General features: G+C 36.7%; 1 protein-coding gene across 3 annotated transcripts in view; it reads right to left on the bottom strand.

Annotated features, from left to right (window-relative positions):
• LOC111144585 (glycoprotein M6A) overlaps positions 1-27,347 on the bottom strand; it is a 335,282-nt gene that overhangs the window by 107,232 nt on the left and 200,703 nt on the right. The window contains exon 1 of one of the 3 annotated variants that reach the window (XM_022498948.1): positions 25,360-25,377. The exons of the other annotated variants lie outside the window; for them this stretch is intronic. The gene's annotated coding sequence lies outside the window, so the exon portion shown is untranslated. Of the gene's footprint in view, positions 1-25,359; positions 25,378-27,347 lie in introns of those variants that run through there. 3 annotated transcript variants of the gene reach the window in all.

Genomic DNA, 27,347 nt, shown 5'->3' on the forward strand with positions numbered 1-27,347 from the left:
CTATGTATTTAGTATATTCACAATGTTGTGTGACCATCACCACTGTCTAGTCCCAGAACATTTTGTCACTCCTAAAGAACATTGCGTATCCATTGACCAGTTGATCCTTATTTTCCCTTTCTGCCCCCAGTATTTGGCAATGACTCATCTGCTTTCTGTCTCTATGGATTTGCCCATTCTGGAAATTTCATATAAATGTGTCCTTTTGTGTCTGGCTTCTTTCACTTAGTGTATTTTTTTCAAGATTCATCCACAATGTATCATGTGTCTGTACTTTTTCTGGCTGCGTATTATTCCACTGTTCTATTCATCAGTCTTTGGACATTTGGATGTTATTTTAACGGTTCATTTTGCTTGCTTTTATAGAAAATATAGATGCCACATGATATGTTTCTTTTGCAAATGCAAATTAAGAAAACAAGAATATAAGATCTGGGGGAAAATTTTTTTTCTCTTTACACAGGAAACAATTTTTTTTCCCATTAAAGAGCTCATCACTCACATACCAAAGATAAAATGTGTATCTTCAATGAAGCATGAAACTTGCCGAATTTCAAGACTGTGACAAAACACCATGATTGATAGCCACGAACCAACTTGAAATACTAAACAGGATATCATATATATGTCTCAAGTGTTTGTCTGAATTAAATATCTCCATCTTCATTTGAAATTCTTCTTTGGTTTCTCCATTTCCCCATTTCTGTAAAATGACAACTCCATTCATCTGTGATTCATGCCCAAAGCCTGGCAACCATTTGCTAGCACATTCTCTCTGGTTACCATGTAAATTCCATCTTCTAATACTGTGCATTCAATGTGCAAAATGGCTTGAATTCTTCCAGTTTCTAAAATTTCTACTGCCATCACCCTAGAAGAAGTAGCTATCACCTTTTATCTGGACCGTTCCCTCTTGTCTTGACCATCTCAATTTTACTATTCCCCCTAAAGACTAGAGGAAATCTCTTAATAGTTTAATTATGTATCTCCTTTGTCTTAAACCATCTGAAGTCATTCTGTTCCCTCTAAAATAAAATCCCAGCCCCAGGACAACCCATCCTTGGATTGCCTAGACCCTGACCTGCTCCACAGTATGTCTCACAGCGTTATCCCCCTTCCTCATCATACCCTGTCAACACCAGCCTTTTGCCAGCATCCTTCCTTGCACCACACTGTTCTAGAACCTCCTCCAATGCTGTTTTAATTCCCCCACTATCAGCTAGTAAGTCTTCATCTGAACAAGTTCTGAAACCATCTTTCAGGCTTCTACTCTTATGTCATGTTCTCCAAACCAGTCTCTAATCCCCTCATCAAAATTAGTGTGTCCTGATACTTTTCTTTTGAAATACACTCAATTAATATTGTTCTTAGCACTTAATTGGTTTATTATTATGTATTTATTGGGCTTTTTTTTGTTTAATCTTCCATTCCCACAGTAGACTGTAAATTCTTGGGGGTTTTTTATAGTAAGAAACAGACATTCCTCTTTTAAGCAAAACAGTCATATATCAATTAAGTAAATATTATATTTTGGTCTCTCAAATAGTTCATTTAATTAAGAAGTTTCAAAAATGTTAGAAATTAGGGATAGTGTTTTTGTTAACTTTATTTTACCTCTTGAATTTTATAGATGAGGAAAAAAAAAAGGGCTGCTAAGGTAACAGATTCTGAAGAGCAGCCGATCAAATTTTGGTAGGAAAACCGCACTCAGTTAAAATAAACCTCTGTCTGTAGGAAAAAAACAAACAAACCCAACCTGGAAGGATGTCGGTCCAAATTACATGAGTGATTTTTAATTAAAGCAATTTCAATTTACACTAATTAGCTCAGTTTTGTTCACTAGCTTCATTTTGCTTTTTCCCCCTAACTCAGTTGTCCTTGATTGTCTTTAAAATATCAATTTATAAGTGAAATGGACTTAAATTCATCTAATATACCTATTGTTGATAGAGTTCTAACCATGCATCACGTTTTCCAGGGGTATGTTGGAGTATCAGTGTGTCCACTCACTCTTTACTCCTGAGTTTGCCGCCGTAATCATGACCTTTCAGTGATTAATGAACCAACTGGTTGGCTTTCCACCATTGCCTTTCTGGGCACGAAGAGAATACGCAGTGAGAGGTAAAGATGACAACTCTCTTTTCTTTCTTTTTATAATTAAGGAGTCTGACACAGTTTCTTGAAATAAAACCTATCAGAACTGTTCAAACATTCAGCAGGCACGTGAGTTCTCCTGAAGACACATACCATTCTTTTAAAAGAAACTAGAGAATTTATAGAGGAGATCAAGAGCTACAGATGGAATAGCTTTCTGAAAGCCAAGATTAAAACTCTGCCCCCTTTTTGGCAGAATAGAGCTACATATGTTGTGGTGAGGTGACACTCCTGTGGGGGACAGGAAGATGACTTCTCTATACATGAAAGCGGCTTGCAGCCTGGCCAAGGAAAATGTGTTTGCACTACATACAGTAGACCTCTGCCAAAACCAGAAACCTCTGACTGGGCTGCTTCCCCATCAAACCTCCAAAGATCCTTCACGAATTCACTCACTAGCCTTACAACCAGATAACAAACATATTTAGAAAATAACGTGTTCTCAGAGGGAATAGTTTTCACATTTTATTTCTCTTTTTGTAGCAGATATTTTATGAAATCAACTATATTTCTATGGGTCGCTGTCAAATCAAATATGTGACTGTTGTGAGGCTTCCGTTCATGAAGAATAACGCATCTGAGGGGTTTTGTCATTTCCTCTCTGTTTTGTTCATTACATAGGCTAGCCAGAAATTTGGGGTTTGGTGCAGTATACTCATCAGACACAGGCTTGGCACCCATGAATTTAGACTTGTAAGAGTGGTATAGAGTGGATGGTTCACTCTAGAACATTCAAAGGCCTCCAGGTCCCTACCACTGGAGGAAACTAGAAACCCTTTGTGCAGGAGATGCCCACAATACCATATATGCCAGATGCAGGAAAACCAGGCAGTCTGCCTGGGAGATTCAAGGAGGGAATCACATTTTTCAGTTTAAGGGTTAAACATTTAGTGAACCATTTTCCAAAATGGACAGAATTTTCATACTCAAGCCTACAGCTGAGGTTAAAAACACAGCTAAATTAGAATTTCCATTAAAAACAATATGCTTCATGTTTATCTAGAAAGTGGAAGAATTTCTCTTCTAATTATCACCTGATTTTGAATTACTACTTGATTACAACATGACGGTGCTTAGTCTGACAAGTATAATTCTAAGAAAGAGCTTTTACCTTGATGAACATAGGGAGCGATATGAAACGCTCGAAAGTGCTTTAAGAACAGACTCTATTTTTAGACTGTGAACATTACACAAAAGGGTACAGAGCAGTCTAGAAAAAAAAGAATCATACCAGTTTTGTGTCACTGATGAGGCAGGTTGTGCCTTCCGGATTTCTTCCACTGGAAGAATATATAAACTCTGAAAATGTCTTACACGCCATATATTGCAAACACAGGATAAAGAGATTGTCTGTTGGGGAATTTCAAGTGGCTATTACATTTCTCGGGGATTTAGGAGCAAACAAAGAGAAAAGAAACTAAAAAATGTATTTCTATACAGTGACTGAACTCAAAAATAAAAAAGGTATAGTGAAGGTAAAGCCCAATCAAAAAAAAAAAAAAAAGAAAGAAAGAAAAAGGTCCATTTGCCTACAAACTCAGTTTGTGATCTAATGAAAGTAGTTTGTGCATTTTAAATTTTTTATTGTATAATATACCATACACTTATTACAGAAGTTGAATCTAAATATCTGACCACCATTTATCATTCAGAATAAAAATATTCACGGGTAAATATAAACATGCAAAAGAAGAAAATGAAGTACTATTTGAAAGGGAGTTTTAGAAATACCCATTATATTCCTAAATAATAGATGGTTAATTTAAAGACAGTTTACTTAACCGGGCTTGTGTATTACCTTATTTTCAAACAATCTGGGGTTTAAATCTTGACTTCCAGTGAAAGTATTCAAACAAGTAGTGACATGAATTTGGATAAACCACATAATCTTTGTAAGCTTCATCTACAGAATAGGGATAATTTCCCTTCCCCTATAAAAATACATAAGATAATGCAAAAACAAAACAACAACAAAAACAACAAAAAACACTACTTGGAGTGTTTCACTGAATTTAACATAAAGACAAGCCTAGGAGAGAAGAGAGTTGTGAGAGAGAGATGATGATGATGAGAGAAACGATCAAACAGACAGGAAATCATTGTGGCAAAGATGAAGATGAGTTTACAGTTACAAGTGAATGCAAACTTCTCCCCAGCGCCACTCTGTGATTCCTGGTGGTTCAACCCATGGTAGGCGATCCAGACAGACCAGAGTGAGGTCTTGGTCAGGCCCAGGAAGCCCAGGGCTGCATGCTGGCCAACTTTTAGACCATTAGGTTATAAGATGAGCCACCACTTACCAAATAAATTCTATATCCCCACATCCTTTTTCTTAATTTGCCATTGGACCAAAGAGGTCTTGGCGATGGACCACCATACTTACAGTAAATGCTAAACTTGCCTGCTGTTTTCATTCTGTTATATTTCATATTTTTAGTTTTCCTTCCAGTGGAAAATTAATGTCCAGAAAATACTAAACTCATATATTAAGAGTTAAGAAAAAAACTACATAGTCTCAATAGATTAGCAGTCTCCTCAAATGGCTAAATTTTATTTCTAAGTGACATTCCGCTAGAAAGATTTCTAAAAGAGTAGCATGATGGATGTTGTAATTACTCCAGCACCTCTGGCCTGCCATCTTGACTTTCAGCGTTGCAAAAGAAGCACCGAGATCCTTTTACGAGCCCTATGGCCACCAGTCTTACCAACCTATAATCTTCTAGCTCTTAATCTCATCTGCTGCAGCCAGTGCTATTTCCAAAATGCCAACTTTAACATACCATTTATGTTATTAAAACATTTTCTAAGAGGTTTTCCCAGCCTCAGATGAATTTCAAGCTTCTTAGAATGGCTTATAAATTCCACCCAGGGCCCTGCTTAGCATCCGGCCTCATCCCCCAGCTCTCCTCTTCGCACTCCATGCTCTCCTAACCTTGATTTGCTTTAAGTTCTCTTTCTTCAGGATTTCACACGTGCTGTGTTTGTGCTAGGACAAGCTTCCCCTGCACAATTTTCTTATGGGGGAGCTGTCCCTCCGTAAGATCCTTCCCACATCATTCCATAATCGCCCTGCTATGGATTTACTCCCTCTCTTCCAGTCGGTTCCTTAGCCTGCACATCCACACAGGTTCAGGGACTACCCTGCTTTCACTCTCTCCCCCTCGCCCTCCTCAAAGCTAACCATAATAACCTGATTTCTCCTGAAATGACTTCATCCAGGGCACAACCCTTATTCACCAGCACCGAGAACAGTTTCCTCTGCCTTCTTGAAGAATGAAGCAAGTGGCAAGGAAACGTAAAAAAAAAAAAGAAAAGAAAAGAAAAAAATACTTCTGGAAAAAATCTAGATGTCTACCTGAATATATATCCAGCAGTTACCTCTCTAAAATATGTAATGTCTCTTTGTTTGCTCTAGGCTGTGGGTGTGTATTTTAAGAACCATTTTATCTATTCTAATCTTTCTCACCGTGACTGTGGCTATAGTTCCCCAACTTCTGCTTCTTTTATTGCTGTTTATTCCCAACCCTGCAGCCAATACACAAAATTCAACAAATTCAAACTAGATTTTGTCATTCTCATTGATTAAAATCTTTCAGGGACTTAAATGCTTTTGTGTTCAGTTTCATAAATTGTCTACAAACACTGTGGGTGATAGCTAGAAGACATAAAACAATGAAAGCATGGAGAAAGCAAACACAAATTCATATAAAAAGAAACAGAGTGCCAGTGATTACATTGCAACTGTACAAATAAATACATCATTTGTTTATTCCTTAATTCGAGGATATTTATTATGGCTATCATGCAGTAGCCATGGAGCTAGGAGCGAGATATACAGTAGTACACAAGACAGACAACATCTCTGCCCTTATTCTTTTGAATAAATGGAATGGTTTTACCTCATCACAATCTAATCAAGTCCACTGATTCAAAACCTCAGTGAAAACCTTACACTCCTCTAAAATTTTAAATTAATTTTGTTTATTGCCATTAATCTGAATTAATTTTGACTGATGTGAGAGGTCATCAGATTGATTTCAGGTTCTTGCTTCTATCCTGTTCTCCTGTGCATTACTAGGAATTGCCTTTTCTCTTTTTCTTCTGTTTGGTACATGTTTATTGATCTTCCCAGTCCACCACAAGAGGAAGAAAAAGGATATCTTAACTCGTGAATATTTCCCACACACCCTCTTGGGGCTACTGACACGAGCCCCTTCCTGGGGTCAGCATATCTGTCAATCAAACTTATTATCACTTCAAGTACCGCTCCTGTAGTCACCCTCAGTAAATGCCAGTTTTTAATTGGAAAGAAAGGGATGAATGCTGAGCAAAAACCACTTTGAAAGAGGCTTTAGTTGGAATAAAAGCATCAGGAAAGGCTAAAGGCCAAGAGGGTATAAAGAAGGAAGAGCAATATGAGAAAAGAAATATGTTGTGTGCTTAGAATGGTGTATCACTGGCAGAATTCTGTCCTGGCCTATGTCACCACGTTTCATCCAGAAATGTCACAAGCGATGGCAGGGGAAGAAGCTTCAACCTATCCCAATCCACACGGCCCTCCTGGAAACAAACTAACTTGCCTTCCTATCATTGTACTCAGTTTTGAGCCTCAGGCCCTCCTGTCTTCTATGCACTCGTTCTGGGGGAAAGAGGAACTAAGAAAAACAAAAGTAAAAACAAAGGGAAGAGAAATCTCAGGACAGATTCTGCTCTCAGGTTTCACATCCTCTGGGGTTAGCATCTATCTTCTTATTCTCTCTTCATGACGTCATTCAAAGATTTCCATCGTTTCTCTCTCTACCTACTTGTTACATACTGAAAAAGAACAAGAGAGGTACAGAGAGAAAGATATTCATCATACAGGACTAAAAATAACTACCTAGTATTCAGAAGTGAAATGGAAGCTGGCAAAGTCCAAAAATACAAAGTAATGTGCTTACATATCAAAGCATCTTGAATTTCCTCAGAAACTTCTTGGTCAATAATTCAGCCTTGGTCTTCATTAGGGCACTGGAATACATCAGCATGCTCTAAGTCCTTTATGATTGCTTAATTAACCAAAACACTTCCATATTTGGAAGTGATATCTGGAAGTGCATATCTTCATTCAAAAAGCCCTGTCCAATGATACATTGCTAAAGATCCCACACATGCCGAGGGACATTCTCATGTCCAGCTCATATAAGCAAATGTTTACTGGCCATCTTCATATTGAAAACGTTGGAACTGTGCAGGAAATCAATTTTCTACGTTCAAAGCTTATTAATCACTACCATCTTTATGCCACATCAAGGAATAAGATCACCATTAGCTATGAAGTATTCAGGAGAAAAAAATGTCTTTTCTTATGTGCTCACAGCCTTAAACATAATAAATGGCTTGCACTGAAATTAACAACAGATGCCATATTGCATCTTCACAGTAAATATAAAAAAGAGGAGAGCTTATTGACATGAACTGGTAGCAAACAAAAAAAGAAATAAAACCTCAATATTCAAATTCAAGTAAATATTTTTATCTGATATAAAAAAGAATGTTCACAGTATATACTGATTTTGTATCTATAAAATTATCTTTTAAAATGATGGTTTGTGTTAACTAATATTAAATACTAATTTGGTACAAAATGCCATATGCACATTATGTGGGGAAAATTAATGGAATTGCATCTGCATTCCTCAGAGAGCAAGTGAAATCAGTTATATGTTAATGGGTTGGACAGCAAAAGAAATTCTGATTGGCTATCGCTGTGCATTGTTGGACCGAAACCTCTATACCTCAGAGTCCTGCAGTTTCCATAGAAACACAGCACTAGCTAATGTAAAAGCAATAGTTCTCTTCAGACAAAAGGCTTGCCTGAGCTTTCATTTCAGTACACCAAAACCTGAATAACAAAGCCTTTATCTCCACAAACAGAAAAGAAATTTTTCAATAAGCTAAATGTCAAAACCAAAATGTTCCACCATTTCATAAATACTTTTGAAAATAAATCGCTCAATCGAAATTAACTGAAATGAAGTAAACAACTCCCTTAATTATTTCTTTAATCTACGTATCAAAGTAATGAAACCCAGTTCTATCAACTTTGTTGCCCAACAAATCTTGAAGTTCATCAGCAAAACTGAAAACCCCAGTATCTAATGTCACTAAGGATAATCAAGGTCTATAGACCAGAGTTCTGTCAATATCACTGTTTTCAACTTAGATATTTCTCTAATAAAAGTATGACCACCCAGTTTGTGTGTATGAAGCCCAGTGAGGAGGAAACTGCACTGGAGTTTATCTTGTTTCTCCCTCTTACTGTACCAAAAGTCTCCCAAAAGGTCAGCTATTAGCCACTGGGTTAATAATACAGTGTCTAATATAACTTGACCTGGTAATTACTTCAAAGTATCAATTAACTTATTCATTTTTTCATACAAAATATAAATCCTTCAAATAGTATGTCATTAGAATCCCTTCCCCACCCAATCTATAGTACACTAATGACATTATTAGTGTACTAATACACTAATAGTGACATCCATTATTCAAAATATATGTTGACAAACAGACATTAACACAGTCAAATAATAAAGCCAATCTAAATAACTAAAAGAACTCAACTTTGGTACTGTATTTTGTCATAGAATTCAACAATACATAAGTTCCAAAGAGAAACTGAAGACAATTGAGTACCGAGCTTTTTAGATAAAATAATTTAAGTCATGAGTGAATTTCACGAGTATTTTATACAGGGAACAGTATCATAAAATAAAGATAAGACCCTTGTAACAACTGAACCAAACAGCAAAGAATAATTATCAAGGCAAGATTTGATCATTATACTACAATGAATTGGTTAGAAAAATCTCATGTTATAGTCATGACTGTAAATAAAGGATAATTTAAAGAGGAAACAGCTGACAAATCACTAAAAAAAAGATAGGTAAAAATAGTTATTTTCTAACTTTGAATTTATAAAACTAATGATATATTAAAAAATACATTCTCAAACACTCATCAATAGGTTAAATTTGTCCTTTCATTGTTTCAACTAAAAATGCCCATAAAATAGATTTTTAAGTTACCTGATAATCCCCAAATTGTGACTAGACTGTATTTCCATGTGGCTATAAACTAAAATTAGGATATAAGGTGAGCAGAATTACGTAGTACTAATATTCTTATTTTCTGTCTGTGTGAATATGTAAGATGTACCATGGCTGAGGTTTATACCCTTACTAGTTCTCATGTTAGGCTGAAATCTTTGGATGTATTGATAGTTGGTCTACAGCTCTGCAAGTCTGGATACTCTCAAAATGTTTGCAGTTAAAAAAAATATTGGCAGTAAAGAAAAATAAACAATACTAACCTCACGAAATTTCAAAAAGTTGAGGAATGTAGAACCAATCAGGTATAAAACACACATCTGAGGAGGACCCTTGATATTCTGTAGCCACCGAAAGACACAAACGGAAGAAGAATAAGTTTGTCTCTAAGATCCTACTTAAAAATCAGTGTAGGGACCCCTGGGTAGCTCAGTTGGTTAAGCAGCTGCCTTCGGCTCAGGTCATGATCCCAGGGTCCTGGGATCCAGTCCCGCATCGGGCTCCTCGCTTGGCAGGGAGCCTGCTTCTCTTGCTGCCTCTGCCTTCTCTCTGCCTGCTTGTGTGTACTCTCTCTCTCTCTCTCTCTCTCTGGCAAATGAATTTAAAAAATCTTAAAAAAAAAAAATCAGTGTAAAACAAAGAACGAGTTGTGGCCAAAAAAATGGAAAGTGAGGACTCTGATATTTAACATAAATATTATTTTACTAAATCTCTAGATTTTTCTATTAACTTAAACGTTGTTTCAGCTTGATAGCAATTTTTTTCATCTATAACACGTTCCTTTAATACACAATCAGAGGTTCTGAATGCATTCCCAGGAGAGATTATGGTTATACCTCCCTTATCTCGCACCCAACCCATTGTTGCGTCCAAGGTCAATGTTTATCTATAAACTATGCAACAAGTGGGTAAATGTAGTCACAATATTTTCAAGAACAATACAATAAAATGTATCATCTTTTTTGGTTACCATAATTCTATAAGCGATCATTTCATTCTCTAATAAATACTGGAATATACACAACGGAATTCTGTCAGTCTCCGTGTATTTTTTTCCTTCCAAGTTCTTATTTAAATTCCAGTTAGTTAACATATAGTGTAATATTAGTTTCAGGACTAGAATTTAGTGATTAATCACTTAATATAACACCCAGTCCTCACCACAAATGCTCTCCTTAAGCCTGTTTAACCCAACCCCCCCTGCCCATCTCCCCTCCAGCAACTCTCGGTTAGTTTTCTATACTTAAGAGTCTGTTTGATGGTGTCTCTCTCTCTCTTTTCCCCCATGTTCATCTGTTTTGTTTCTTAAATTCCACATATGAGTGAAATCATATGGTATTTGTCTTTCTCTGAATTATTTTGCTTAGCACCATATACTCCAGCTCCAACCACATCATTGCAAATGGCAAGATTTCATTCTGGCATTGGATATACATGTACTTGGTGGTAATTTTTAGTCCTCTCCTATTACTACCAAATATTTTGTATTTTAAAATATCATGAAAAAAATTCACACAGCAGAGGAAAAGAAATGACAGCTTCATTCCCAAACACCTTGTTTTCATAGTCTGTGAAAGGGCATGCAAAGTTCTATCTACCAAATTTCAAAACAATTAAAAGAGAAATTGGGAAAATTTCTGATGATATAAAAAAACATATGGGGGCACCTGGGTGGCTCAGTGGGTTAAAGCCTCTGCCTTCAGCTCGGGTCATGATCCCAGGGTCCTGGGATCGAGCCCCGCATCGGGCTCTCTGCTTGGCCGGAAGCCTGCTTCCCTTCCTCTCTCTCTGCCTCTCTCTCTGCCTATCTCTCTGCCTACTTGTGATCTCTGTCTGTCAAATAAATAAATAAAAATTAAAAAACAAACAAACAAACAAAAAAAACACATATGAATTATTATAAAGCAAGTCATGTGTGAAATACACTCCAAAACATAATCTACTTTCTTTAGAAAAGCTAATTAAAGGTTTATAAGAAGAGTGAATTTTTTTTTTTTCTACCACCTTGGGTTAACGTGCTGTGAAAACCCAAGTAAGTTATAGATCTATAAATAAGGCCATTGGGATAAAAGCACAAAAAGAGAGGTTGTATTTTACTCTGTATAGACTGATGCTGTACTAGAACACTAAGAAGAAAAGCTTGAGGAAAAAAGTAAAAATGTCAAAAGACACTAATTGATTGACAGTGAGTTCAAGGAAATTTTCAGATTACAAAAAGTCAAGAGCACAATAAACGTGATATCAACACTAATTTGTAGTGTGAGAATTACCATCAAAATTGCAAGAAGTTGAAACAAAGGATTTTTTAAAAGGGAAAATAAAAGAGGTAACACTCTAATGAGAAAACTCTTTTTCAAAGAGATCTAAAGCAATGTTAAAAAATATATATATATATAGGGCCCATATACAACATATATACATATGTATATGTGTGTATTCAAAATGGAGTCACTTGTGCTAAGGCCATGTCACCAAACCAAAACTAACTTAACTGCAATTTTATCCTCCTCCAGGAATGTATCTCGACCTGTCAGTCCAAAATTCCCTGTCAGCTGTAGTAAGTGACCTGATAGACCCCTTCCCATCCCTGAAAGAAAGATGAGGTAAGCCACTTCTTCCTTGTCCTTGCCCCTTCTGACTATAAAAGTATCCCATTTTGTACGGCTCTTTGGAGCTCCTTTCTACTTGTTAGATGAGAAGCTGTCCAATTCAAGAATCATTGAATAAAGCCAATTTGATCTTTAAATGTACCCAGCTGAACTTTTTAAACAGCAAGAACCCTAATAAAACTTTCTTAGATAAAAATTTCAATTCGATATTATCTAAGCATCTATCCTAAAAGTGTCCTATTCTGAACTGACTTACCCCCTCTGTTAAGCCAATTTATATGTAAATTCTACAGAGAATTAGGTTAATGTGCCTTTTTCATGTAACTGACAGTAAGAGCAAATGTATCTTCCCACTTGGCTTCCAAACAAAGACCTAGCCAACCTTGATGTAAGGAAGGCAATCTGGAAGGAGTAACAGAAACTCAGTGTCTGAAAGAGCAAACTGTGCTGATTCATGATGTCAAAACTTGAGCTACTGCCAAAAAAGTCAGGTGTGTAAGGGATCTCTGAGCATCTTTTAACTTATTCAGTCTCTAATATATTCAAACATTGATCTTGGAAGCATGACAAGAGTTAGCAATGACTGAAAAGCTGCCCTGGGAAATCAATTTCATGAATGGGAAGAGTAAGAGTCTTCACCTCAGTAATACTTAGTTTCATTGTATATTTAGTTTCCTAACAAAGTTGCATTTTCCCTACGGAAGGTCACCATTCAAGTTCACACTTACATATCCATCTCCCACTGTGATTTTTAAAACTGCGAATATATTTTAATATATACAAAGGATTAGGTATGTAAAATAAGTGGCAGTCTTGGAAACAAAGGGAAAATAAAAGTATATGAACTGAAATGGTGGACCCAGTAGGGATGGACGTCTTTAAACCACATCCTGGTCAAGGCCTATCCACCAGCTCCAATTCTGACAGTAAGCTCTCTATTGAGAAATTCTTGCCCCAAAGCGAAGAAACAAAGATGATATATATTTTTAATGACAACATTTACAAACTTCCAATTTTATTTTAGACCTTCCTCATAGCTATGGATTGATGAGTGGGGGAAGACCGTGGTAGAGAAGAGGATAAGTAGATGCAAGACAGTGAGATAGGGTGCTGCCATTATGGCAATGGAGTCTTTGTAGGGAGATAGGCTTGGGACTGAATAGTTCTGGCCATTATTAGCTGTGAGACTAGATTCAATAAGTGGTCTACTCTATTAGCTAGAGCTGATGATCCTAGGTTTTGCTTAATTGTCTTTATAAACAAAACAGCACTCAGCCTTTCAGAGTCTTTGCTAATGGGTTCAACATTACCTAATCTGGAATTTTAATAAATAAAATTACATATCTTACTCCCTGACATATAGTAGATGCTCAGTAAATTCTATAAGGAATATATTTTTATTGATATAATCTTACCCATGAAGTTATTTCTCCACATAACACGAAGTTATCAGAGAGGGAACATTCTCTTCTTTACTAAATTTGTACAAAAATTAGAATATAAATTTTCTCTTCAAGACTCCTAAAGTGTGTTATGTCTACTTGTCTTATAAGTTACAGGGTTAGACTTCATATTTTGTAATTAGTAATTTCTAATTTTTAATTAGAAAATATCAAAACATTGTAAATTTTAAATAGAATTAACTTCCTAACAGTATATTAAATTCACATAAATATATTAAAAATATAATCTTAAGCCTTTACTCCAATGTTATTAGAATTCAATAATGTGTCCAATATATTATCTACAGATGATGAAGACCACAGAAATTATTCAGTTTTCTTAGAAAAAAGCAGATCTCATTCTGTTGTGTGAAAACTGAAAAATAAGTAATGAAACATTTTTTTAGGTTTTTTTTTTTTTTTTTTTTTTTTAAGATTTATCCATCCATTTGGGGTGGGGAGCAGAGGCTGAGAGAGAGATTCTCAACTGTACTCCCACTGAGATGGAGCCCGACTCAAGGTTCCTCGATCCCACAACCCCAAGATCATGAGCTGAGCAGAAACAAGTTGGACACTCAAATGACTGAGTCACCCACGTATCCCTTAGGTTCTTCATATTATTTCATAGTAACTGTCTTTGCTTTATACACTTTACTAACCTAATAGAACTAAATTAGAAAGAAAAATTTGACATTTCTATTTTTTTCCCAAATTTTTATTCAAATTCTAGTTAGTTAACATCTAGTATAATGTCGGTTTCAGGAGTAGAATTTAGTGATTCATCACGTACATGTAACACCCAGTGCCCAGCACGAGTGCCCTCCTTAATACGCATCACCTACTCAACCCATCCCCACCCACATTCCTCCATCAACCTTCAGTTTGTTCTCTAGAGTTAAGAGTCGTTTATGGTTTGCTTTTCTCTCTTTTTTCTCCCCTTCCATTATGTTCATCTGTTTTATTTCTTAAATTCCACACATGAGTGAAATCATATGGTGTTTGCCTTTTTCTGACTGACTTACTTTGTTGAGCATAATACACTCTAGCCCCATCCACGTCATTGCAAATGACAAGATCTTATTCTCTTTGAAGAACCATTTGACATTTAAAAGAAGGTCTTTGATGAATCCACTTGGTATTTATAGAGCAGTAATCCTGTCAACTACTTTCCTTAGCACCTACTTACTTACTTCTCACTGCTTTTACCACAGAGCTTTGCATCCACCTGCTTACTTATCTCTCCTTCCAGCTCCAGTTCAGCTCTAACCCTTATTCACAGATGTCAGGGCGTAATTAGCAGATCAGTAGGACAGGCCCACCAGAACTATTTTCTTACAGCATCAAGGTTTCCCACAGTTAGAATTATCCTACGGTAATGTGCAGCATTTAATCTAAGCTGTAACTAGTACCCTGATCATAGGAAGCCTGGACAATACTTAAAACCAGTCACTGACGTTTTTCCGATAGTCTGATTCTACTGTGCTCGTCCAGCTACATATTTAAGATGAGGACAAAAAAAAAACCAAAAAACTGTAGGTAAGAAAAAACCAAACAGCGCAGAGATTTGCTCATTAAAGATTCCTCAATTTGCTTTCCACTTAATATGACATTTGTGATTGTGATCACCTACTAATCCTTTCTTCATTAATAATATAGATCCATAATATATAAAAAATAGCAACATTATTATATATAAAACACATCATTTATTACATAATTATGTAAATGTATCAATAGTATAATCAAATATTAATAGCATATACATTTCTATATAAATATGCATATAACATAAATATTATTACATTTTTATTACACAACTAAAATAAAATTCACTAATTCCTTATTTACAAATCTGCTGGTAACTGAGGTAAAATCCATCCTATAAAATTATATTCCAGCAGAAAGAATGCCATCAAGTTCACAACGTGTTTGTGAAAACGATGGCAGAACGGTTTCACACTCTGCACATGGCCTTACCAGCTCTGGTTCTCGATCTGGCCCTGGGAACACTGCTGTTTCTCACGATACTGCCTTTTAATCTTACCTAGCTTGACCGAATCACTGCTAACCATTTGATCTTTAAGGCTCTGCAGATACACCTTTACCTATAAAAATATGTTTAAAGTAACGTGCACATGGAGAGTGATTTCTATTTTGTTTTGGTTTGAGGATGCATAGGGAACATGCTCCCCGGTTGCTCCCTGCAGAGCGACCTCATTCTTTTCTCCAGCACAAGGTAGGGCTTAGGAGACAGGATGGCACTCCAGTGCGTCCCAGGCAGGCGTACGCGGGCAACGGGAATGCGTGTTTGCTGTGCGGCACTGTTCTTACACAGCGTCTCAGGCCTCGTGGCCCTCCAGAATACAAACCACCATCACGCGCTAGACCGGCGCCAACCTGCTCCACACAGCTCTGGAAGCAGAGGCCACGGAAGATCAATTAAGACATCTGAAAAGACTTTTCTGTTAAACGGAATAAAAATTAGCAACTCTGTGGCTATTTCTGCACTTTGGCAACAAAGACACTGCTCGGGCAGTGGTGTGACCTTACTGAACAGGCTAGTCCCCATATATTCTTAGGAAGGAAATACGAAGGTGAAATGGTTCAAAGGAAATAAGGGAGAAACAAGTTCAAAATTAATATGCTTTGTGAAAAGAGTGGCTTCTTTCAAAGGAGACAATACATTTGTATTCATTTTGAAAAACAAAATGAAACTGTAGTAACATACGACAACTTAGAGTGGGGGCACACTCAGTGGAAAGCACATTTTCATAGTCAGAAGAAACACCGTCTTAGCTCATGCTCTAACTTCCATAAATCGACTACCTGTCTGAGGTTCAGGTTCTTAGTCTGCAAAAGGAAGCACGTATGTGCAAGACCAGAGCTTTCTGTCACTTCTGTTCAACCCAAGTGTCTGGCACAGAGCAGGAGGTCAACAATCAGTAAACACACAGGTGCGGTGAGCATCCGATGGATGGGTGTGTACAAAAATGCCACCTCCAACACATGCACACTCACGCCTGTGTTTGTTTCCTTACCCTCACTGTTTTTGCTTAACCATTTAGTACTTTTCAAAAAGAAAAAAACATTTTAGAAATTATCTTGAAGTGTATGACAATTTGAATTTCCTTAACACACAATAGCTAATGTTTTCTGAATAATACCTAGACTATCTGGATACTGTGAAGCTTTAGAGAAAGGAGGAAACCAATTTCACAATCTGTTCCCAAAGTGTTCCCTACCTCCCAAGTCAGTGAGTTTGTCATCGCCCATCTACAATACACCTTTCTGGGGTAGTTCTGAGCCAACGTTTCAGTTCCAAATACTCAGATGAGTCAGGTAAAGTCATAACACGTGCACAAAAGACCAGCCTGCGGTCGAGGAATTCAGAGAGCTCGGGAACATACGCTCAGTCTCAGCCAGAAGGACAAGGTGTTTGGAGATGCAGGAAAATGAAATACACGGCTCACCACCAGCAGCACCAAATGACTCAGAGTTGTATAAAAACAGCTTAAAAATGAAGCAACGGGGGGCGCCTGGGTGGCTCAGTGGGTTAAGCCTCTGCCTTCGGCTCAGGTCATGATCCCAGAGTCATGGGATCGAGCCCCACATCAGGCTCTCTGCTCGGCAGGGAGCCTGCTTCCCCACCCTCTCTCTGCCTGCTTGTGATCTCTCTCTCTCTCTGTCAAATAAATAAATTAAATCTTTAAAAAAAAAAATGAAGCAACGGGCCTCAGGCACAGTAATAAAAATAAAAAATGAAACAAGACAACCGTAACATTCACTTATATAGTTTTCATACCACCACTCAAATAACACCCAGAGTGGGGAAATAAGACCACAGAAGCACATACATTTTTCCACTGGAGACTCAAACAGCAAAAAGGAATCTGAGTGGTCTGTTTGGATGCCCTGAGGACATAAAGGGAAGGGGGTGGGAGGGCAGGGGATCCATGGCTCCTCCACTGTGTTGCAAAAATTATGAAACCGGAAGAGGAAAGACATTTCAGATATCGTTAATGACATCATAATTTCTGTATCTGAAATTACTCTGGGCTCGTCCTCAGCCCTTTCAGCTTCCTAAAACCCTTTCCTTTCTGAACTCCTTTTGTTTTCTGATCATGAACATTGACTGTATTTCTATCCCTTTCTCAGTCCCCGTCTCTGACTCTGATATTCTCCAACCCAAACCTTTCATTATTGTCTCTATGCAGATTATTTGAATTTCTTCCCAATCTTCCATCTTTCACTTGAGATTCATGTTCACATTTCTAAATGCTTTGGGCCCTATAAACACAGCCCAACACGGCCACCTGGATGACTCCCCAGGGCAAAGTCCCTGTATAAAATTAAACTCAGGGGCGCCTGGGTGGCTCAGTGGATTAAAGCCTCTGCCTTCAGCTCAGGTCATGATCCCAGGGTCCTGGGATCGAGCCCCACATCGGGCTCTCTGCTCAGCAGGGAGCCTGCTTCTCCCCTCTCACTCTGCCTGCCTCTCTGCCTCCTTGTGATCTCTCTCTGTCAAATAAATAAATAAAATCTTTAAAAATAAATAAATAAAAAAATAAAATTAAACTCACCTTTTATTTCCTAGTAAGAGGTCCATCACTATCAAATCAAAATCATATCATGATTCTGGTCCTTTCCTTCCTTATTCCCTAGACATCCAATCGGTCATCTATCAAGTTCTGCCAGTGCCATGAGACATTGTCTGCCCAATCTCCCCACATCCCTATTATTCCATTAACATTATGATTCCAAAACAGATATGTAGACGGCTGGAAACACTTCTTTACTGACCACAAATTCTTCTCCAGTGTGCATTTCTGAATCCTTCTCTCCTAATGCATGGCTTTACAACTCCTACTTTCATAAAGATCCAAAAGTCATGTTATATAATGAATGGTTTTGAGCAGAGGGGCAAGTAATGAAACCTGTCCAAGCCTCAAGTTTCTCAACTACAATATGTAGAAATCCTCATGGCATCTATCTAACTGGATTGTTGCAAGCTCTAGAATGTAGGAAGGCTGAATCGGTGCCAACCATAACAAGCATCATCACTTAATTACCAAATTCTGCTGCTTAAAAAAAAAAAAAAAAGTTAGGCCAAAAGCTTCCAATCATCTGGCCCCAATTTTATTTCACAAACTACTCTTCCATATACCCTGGTTCTACCAAAGGACCTTCCAAGTTTCTCAAAATTCTTTTTCCTTACCCACCATGGGCTTTTGCAAAGACTGTTCCTCTTAGCAGTGGAAGAGTGATGGATTATCATCTCACCAATCTCTACCTTTCAAAATCTTAACTACCCTAAACGTTCACAAAAAAAAAGAATCGCATTTGTGTGGAAACTCCCTGAAATCCCAATGGAAAGAAAACTAAGAAAACCATATCCAGTCTTATAAGGTAGGAGTTCACATTTATGTCTCTCTCCTACTTAGTCATTTGTTCTTGGAAGACAGAAATAATATTATCATTATATGTTTGATGGTTCTCTGATAAACAATATAGTAAATGAGTAAAACTCTCCAGTCTATACAAATTCATCACATTTGATTAATCAGCAGAATAAACCAAATAAGAAACAGCACTTTATTATCCCAGAATATCTGCAATTATGGAAATTATAGACAAGTTGTATAAATTACATTATATATTTTAATATTTTATATTCCATAATAGCATAAATTGCATTATTTGCATATGCCTAAAGGACACAGCTAATAAATAATTTGCAAAATTAAGTAGTGAAAACAATTATTTTCATTTCTTCTCTTAGTATATGTTATTGTTTGAACTGCTAAAATACTATTTACAAACAGAAATGATGATTCAGTGACTAACATTCTAAAATATACATTTGTTTTGTTCTGAATATATTAAGTAAAATCAAAGCATAACTGGTAAAACCAATGTCTCTAATATACATTTGAAAAAATATATTGTCCTAAATTATCAGCAACAATGAAAGAAAACTCAGAAAAGGTAATACTAATGCCAAATTATTTTCAAAACTTCCCTACTTTAATAATAATTGTACTTCCTTATGCTCTTGTTTTGCTTTTTAAATGAGAACTACTTTGAATTAACTGTTACCTGACAAAATAATGTTATTGTTTCCTTCCTCTTCTACAACAGTAGTGGTTCTAAGCATAAAAACAGATTATTAAATATTCAGACACTGCCTCAACATCCTCACTTTCATCTGTATAAAAAAAAAACTAATTTAAAATAGAATCTTAGATTAAGTCATATGAATCCTACGATTAGGATAGTTTCTTAAGGACTGAGAAAAGAACTGAACACTTGTGACTTATTTATGATAGGTATGGTATATTTCTCTGTTTTCATCAGAAATTTAAAAACTTTTTCTGACTTCAATGTTCCATAAATTAAATTCTTTAAGAAAGTTGGTATTTGTAGAAAACCAATTTTATAATACAGAAAGAAAACTTAATGACTTAAAACAATCCACAATTTATTCAAGCACAACATTAAAGCCTAACACTTGCACAGAATTACACACTTTGATAAAAGCATATAAGATGAATGCATATTTTGATGTGATTCATTAAGGCAGAGCTAGTAAAAAAACACGTGGATAAAATTTTATGAACAATATACTTTAAATATGTTTTATACTTTAGTAAAGAGATTATATGAGGAAATACATAGGTTGATAAGAATTACTTGGATTATGGTTTGGTCCTTCATTTTGTGACATTATACTACAGTATTTACAGACAAAATATTAAATAATTATAAAAATAAATTTTATTGCTACAAGTTCAAATCTGAGGAGAAAAATCAGGATTAATCTAGAGAAGTTCAAATTCCTTCTATGAGTGGCATCATATTTGCATAGCTTCAGAGGCTGTCTCTGAAATATTTATGAATGGTCATTCTAACATGTTCACAAATTTTTAAATATCACTTCCTCCAGTGGGCAGAGCATGAGTGGAGTTCCTAAAGTATAGGAGGGACTTAATGACCCTCATCTTATGAATACAGTAGAGAAGGGAAGAACAGTAAGTTTACAGGAAAGCAACTTGGTAGACAGCCCCAGAACCAAGCAATCAATGTTAATATTATCCCTGTGGTACTCACCCTCAAAATCCAAAACCCATGACACCCATGAGAAAACATCATGCAAACACAAAATAAGAGATATTCTTTGAAACACTTGACCAGTACTGTTCAAAAATGTCAAGATCACACAGAACAAGGAGAGATGGAAAAACCATCACACATGGGAGGAAACTAGGGAGATAGGACTGAATGCAAGTTCACGTCCTAGGTTAGATCTGAGAACATTAAACGGCATTAGAAATCCAAAAAAGTCTGTAGTGTGTTGATGTCAATTTCTAAGTTTTAATAAATGTACCATGTTTCTGTAAGAATTAGGGGAAGCTGGGTGACATTACACGAGAACTTTCTGTACTATCCTTGCAATGCTTTTCTAAATTTAAAGTTATTTCAAAATTAAACTACTGAAGAAAAATTCATTCTATGTGTATATGAAATAGTCAATGTGAACTTCAATAAATGATGCAAAACCAAAGTATTATAGCCATTATTACTGCCATCATGAGCTCTACATATACTGAATGTCTGTGTGTGTGTCCATGTGTATGTGTGCGTGCATGTGTGTGTGTGTAATCATGCATCACAGTGAACAGGATTGCCAGAGGTGGGGCGGTACAGGTTGTGATGCAGAGCACAGACTCTGGAGCAGATTCTGTGAATTTGAGTCCTGGCTGCTGCATTTCTCAGCTGTGAAACTAAGTCACCAACCTCTCCATGACTCTATGACCTCATTTCTAAAATAAGAACAATAATATTAACTGCGTGTAACAGAGAGTCAAAGATGGCCACTTTTAATTCATTTCCTCTCTTCTTATGCACGCTGCCTCTTTCACTGAGAAGTGGGCTCTAATACCCCCTCCCCTGGAATCTGGGTTAGCTTTGGTGACTTGCCTTTATAAATGCAAATGGCAGAAGAGGAATTCTCAGATTTTTGAGGCTAGGTTACAACAAACCTCGTGACTATTGCCTGGGTGTCTGAGAGCACTTGCTCTTCCGAGACTCCCTCTTAGAACCCAGCCACCATGCTGTGAGACATCCAAGTCACACACAGAGGCCACACATAGGTGCACTGGTGCAGAAGTCTCTGTGGACAGAGTGTCAGCCAACAGCCAGCATCAACTGAGTCCTCTTGGACATTTCAGCCCAATCGAGACCCTAGATGACTGCAGGTGTCCCAGTATCTGGTAGCCAGTGCCACATGGAGGAGAAGAATGAACCAGACAATCCACACAACTGTGAGAGAAAAAAAATAACTGTTGTTTTCAATCACTAACTCTGGGGTTTCTTTATTAAGCATCATCCTTCCTACAGCTGTTTGGAGAATAAGATGAGTTAAGTGTATTATGTGAATTTTTACCATTGTTACAGTTATTATTCTCCTGTCTACCACAATTCCCTCAAAAGTGTACCCAAACTGATTATTCATCTAATTCACCTTCTCTTACACAGACCCAGGAAAACAATCCTTTTTGGCACCTGCATTCATTCTACTCATACATTGTCAACAGATCTCACAGAAACCGTTAACAATGAATCCAATAAAAAAAAAACTGCCAGAAATTTATTTATGGCTTCAAAAATACACACAGATAAATTAGCATTTTATATAAACACTAACGAGATTAACCTACTCACAGTTTGGATGAAATCAACAACTTGTTATGGACCCCTGCCACAAACCAGTCACCATGCTGGGCGCAGGGGATACAATGAGGGGCAAGAAGGATGTGGCCCTCTGCTTGTATAGTCTGTAGACTCAGTCCAGCAAAAGGGCCGAAAATCACAAAGCAATTACGACAGAGAGCAGTATTTGTTCTGATACCAAAAGAAGAAGATATGAGAACACACAGCATTAACCTATGGTTTCCAACATGTGACCCAAGTCACCTCACAGAGCTGCAGGGAACTCACAGGAGACCGCTAGATATTTTTAACTTTCAACAGAAAACACAGTGACATCTGTCAGGCACTGTTGGGCTGCTGTTACTAACTACTTAACAGATAAAAGTGCAAGTATTTCTTTTGGCCTGGAGACACCATGTTTCTCATCTATTTTTGTCACCATATTTCCTTGAATCAATTGAATCCTTTCAATGTATAGCCTTTATCTGGGGTTAGCTGATACAACCACCAACCTTCTGACTCTGATCCTCCAAACCATCCTGCCGGAAACCTCTGGACTAATTTCACCACAACTGTGCTTTCTCTGACAGAGAATATAAGGTCAAACACACAACACATGAGACTTAGAAAAATCTTCCTTCTTTGTGTTCAAGAAACAAATCTAAGCTTCACTCTTTAAATAGGGACAGAAAAAAAATCTGTGGTTGGTTTATCTTGAAAAGTGTGTATTAACCTTTCCAACCACACAAAGATTTCAGCACCTCCTACAACTGACCTCTCTTTCTACCAGCTTCCCACTGGCCTAGAATGGAGGGCTATTTTCTTTTGTTTCTGTTTCTCCACTACTCTCATTCTTTGCCCTTGACATAAATCTATATTCAATTCCCTACCATATCAAAGACCACAGAAGACATGAAAAAATGTGAAAAAAATATTCGTCTCACATGATGGGACATACCAAGTATTAGTATAGATCTTAAAACTGTGATAATATAAGGTAGGATGGGCCTCACAGAAATACCACAGAAAAGATTCACTCGAAGGTTTAGCTGACAGCGCCCTCACCAAAGTTACCCTTGACTTTCTCTTGCTGGTCGTCATGGAAGTGTGATACCCCTGGTCTCTTCTTCCTTTGTGATCTCTCTCATGCTTTCCTTCAAGGACACAACACATCCCTTCTGGCAACTTAACATTCTCCTTCTTATATTCAGCTTCCTTCAATAATGTTTGCTATCAATCTCTGTTCGGGGCCCCTTACGGGTCTACAAATACCTTCGGGTTCATTTGCTCAAGACCAATATCATCCACGATCACATAATTACTGAAAACTTAAAAATGCAAAATTCCAATGCAGATTTCTCTCCTCAATCTTGAATCCATGCATCAAACTGCCTACTGAACAACGCTCTTCATCCTCAAATTTAATCTACGCAAGACATAATTCTCTGAAAAATCTTTTCTTTTTGCTTTTACTTCTGAAATAAGGATATTCACAAGCCATACAAAGCACCATTTTTAAATTAAGTTTTTATCTACTAGAATACAGGCTCCAGGAAGGCTAGGACTTTGTGCTTTTGTGTGTGTCTGTAACTGCTACGTCCTGAGCAGTTCATCTACGGCTGGCACAAAGTGGGTTCCTATTGTGTATTTATGAAGTGATGAATGAAGGAATGAAAGAATCCACTAAAGAATGAAAAAAATACTTTTATAGATATATGCTGTGAAGTGTTAACCAACAAAAACTGCATTCCTGTCCATTGCTCTACCCCTTTTGCCCTATTTTTTTTTTTTTTCTATTTACACTCTTCCCATTTTTCATTTCAGCTTTTACTTTCTAGCACATCTCTCCTCCGGCCCACCCTGCTACTCCCCCTACTCTTTTCTCCTTTTATGGATTTTCACTAATGTCTGTTAATCTAACGGAGCCACTGAAGACTAGGAGAGTAGGGCTGGATCTGAACAGGGAAGGACAAGACAGAGAAGAGACTTGGAAAAGAAAGGAAAATGACAAAGGTCTGAGGACAGACTGAAAAGAAGAACTAAAGAATGAAAACAAAGATGCTTTACTGACATGTCAGAAAAAAAACAAAGAGAGGGCAGGAGAGCGGTGTTTTCAATCTGGATATCAAGGAAAACATGGTTTTTTCCTCAAAGAATTGTCTTCAAATTGGTAAGATATATTCAGTTCACAGCCATTAACAGAAATAACAAACATAAAATAAAAACATGCAGCACACTGATTTTTTAAATGTAACATTTTTGAGTCCCAATACTTGTAAAGCTTCAACCAAAACGTTAGGAGGATAATATAAGAAAGACAAAACCATTGCCCCCCAAACCAGAAATTTAATGAGGGAAACAATTCTAAAACAAACTGAAGCCAGATTTTATTACTGTTAATTACTGGCATAGGCAGAAATAAGAATGTTACAGAAATGTCTATCTTTAACATTACAGGGTAATTTCCAAGGTTGATTTTGTTTTCTCGGGGTTGATTTTTAAATGCCAACCAATGATGAGGAAATACCTAACCCTACCCATCCTTTGATCATTCTTGATGAACAAATCAGACCTGTAGATGTAAAGAAAATATTAATACGGCTATTCAAAATTAAACATAAATGAAAACTAACACACAAAGTAATTAATTAGAGCCCATAGCTTCAGATAAGGAACTCTGACAAAGAAAGAAAATGAGGACTATCGAAATAAAATTCATCAGGCCAACAGTATTGGTTTCATTGGCACTAAATGGACAGCTCATGGAACTAGGGCATTATCATGTTTGACCACAGTATGGATGGTAGCGGGATTAGAAGGCACCACAGTGCTATAAAAAGAGCCTGCATTTGAATGAGGCCAGCAGGGTTTTAGGCTTAGTTCTGTCACTAATTAGCTCCTTAATCCTACACAGTTAATTTCCTTTTGTAGAATGAAGATGATCTGTAATATCTCCTCCTCTCAAAAATGTTAAAAGGGATCCTGATTTTTAAAATTCCTTTCAATAGGAGACTTTTGAAATGATAACAGCCTAGGAAAAATTATGTATTTTATAGTTGATATTTATATTCTGTTCACTGCCTAATCAAAACATCCATATTTGAATTTCCTTACAGGCATACTAATAAAGAAGAATCAAATTAAAATATATCACCTTCATTGACTTCACAGATTGATTGTCTTGGCACCTAATCTGAGTTATGGATACAGTAAATCTGTTATGTCCATTTTATCTTGTGCCTTCTCCTCCGACTCCAAGAGTTATCTGAGGTAATGGTCATAAAAAAAGAAATGAATGGCAAAAAATAGGAAGTGTTCTATGATTATAAAGACGTGCTTCTATTTGTTACCTACAAATTTTGTCTTAGGCTGATTGTTAGTGAGCCATGCCATCAGTCTTGCTCCAACTCTGCCTGTCTTGCTAACGACTTATCCTTTCACCGTCTTTCCCGTCCATAAATCCATGGCAGTGCTGGCCAGCAAAGGCAGCGTCTCTGTGCCAGGATGCCAATCTCTGCCACCTGCGTATGTCATCTGCCATGTGCTTCACGGAAGGGCTTAAAAGGGAAAGAGTTGAATAGAAATTACCATTTATAGCAATTCCATTTGTTCTGAGTAATATTCGCATTTTCTCTGAAAGAGTACTTAATATTTTAGGGATATCCCAACCTATTCTTTTTAAAATCCATGCAAAATCAATGATATATTTGGCAATCATCTAAGTGATTTTTAAACATCTAGGTCTTTGTATGTATTATGTTTATCCTATTAATACGACATAAATCAATACAGAATGGCACATTCAAAGCAATTCTTAGAAATTTCTGTCCATTTTGCCATTCTCTGGACAGTTTTCTACTCCTCATCTAGTTACCGTCTTCTGAGAAGCACAGTTTCTCAATTTCTGAGCGTGTTTAATCGACCACTATGGTTGTCATGCCAACCTACACAGAGAATTCTGAGCTTACACGGGGCATTTCAATACTGTGACCCAATTACTATCTGTCAACAAATTCACCAGCAAAATAACGGGACTGATACATTAATGAGATTTATTTTCTGAAAGTGCACTATATAGATGTTTGCAAGCGTTAAAAGTCCCATCAACTTTTTAAATGATCAGAATGCTGTAATTATCACTTATCATACTATAAGTATGGTGCTTGTAATCTTTTGCCTTGGTTATTGCCCTTATGACTTTATTTTATGAAGTATTTAGCTTCACTTTTACTACAAAAGCAAATGCCACTGGGGCATTTACTTATGTATGGTATAAAGGCCCATATTCTCCAAACTGGAAATTACCAAATAGAGAAATTATCTCAATTCTATACAATATAATAGAAGTTTATGAAGGCACAGGTTAAACTTATTATAATCCTGTTAACCACCGTTTAAGGAAGTCTTTATTTTGTTCAAAAGCAAGAACAACAAAAGCTATGGGTTGGACGATTTTGTGACATGATGAAGTCACCTCTTAATTGAAAAAAAGAGATTGTTCCTTCTTATAAAGAAAAACAAGGGCAGCATAAATCCCAGCACTGCAGTGAAAGGAATGTGTGGACTAATTCTGTAGATATATAACATAAAAACACTTTACTCTCACTTGACCATTTCTTTTATATTTATAATAATTTGCTTTTGTTGTGTGTGTGTGTGAACACACACATGCATGTCTGAGGGAGAGAGACAGAGAATGAATAAAATATGAATGTTTCTATTTTTATTTTCTGGTAGATATTTCATGTGTTTTTGGATTAGAGATTCCATTTCAATATAATCATTCCATGTATAATCTCTATTTGCTGGCCAACAGAATATTGAGGCTCAGATGACTTTATTTTGTAAATAACATCGGATGACAGGTAAGGTTATTTTATGGAAAAAAAAACTACATATAAATGAAATGAATGAATAGAAAAGATATTCTAGTAAGATAACAAGAATGTAATAATGTTCTTACATTACCTTTGAAAATATTGGGTTCAAAAAACATGTCTGAAATTAATAGAAACATAGAAAAGGAACTCTAGGGCATTTTCTTAACATTGCAAATAGGAACATGAAGGTCATGGAAATTAAGTAGTTCGCCATATGCCACCCAGCCAACCAGTGAAAGCCACAGAATTTGGAACACCCTTCATTATTCCCAGTTACGAATTTACAAAGTTCTTGGATATGCTGTATAAATGTTCTTATATGTAAAGGAAGACTTATTTATGAGACACTAGCTTTACATGTTAAAACTGAACTCAAGAATTGATTATAATCATCTTAATTTAGGTAAGGGAGAAGAGCATCAATGATCTCTTGCCTAATGGAGACTACTCAGAATAATAATA

Source organism: Enhydra lutris, unplaced genomic scaffold (assembly GCF_002288905.1).
Source record: "Enhydra lutris kenyoni isolate GAN:26980312 unplaced genomic scaffold, ASM228890v2 scaffoldscaffold11, whole genome shotgun sequence".
NCBI classification, from domain to species: Eukaryota; Metazoa; Chordata; class Mammalia; order Carnivora; family Mustelidae; genus Enhydra; species Enhydra lutris.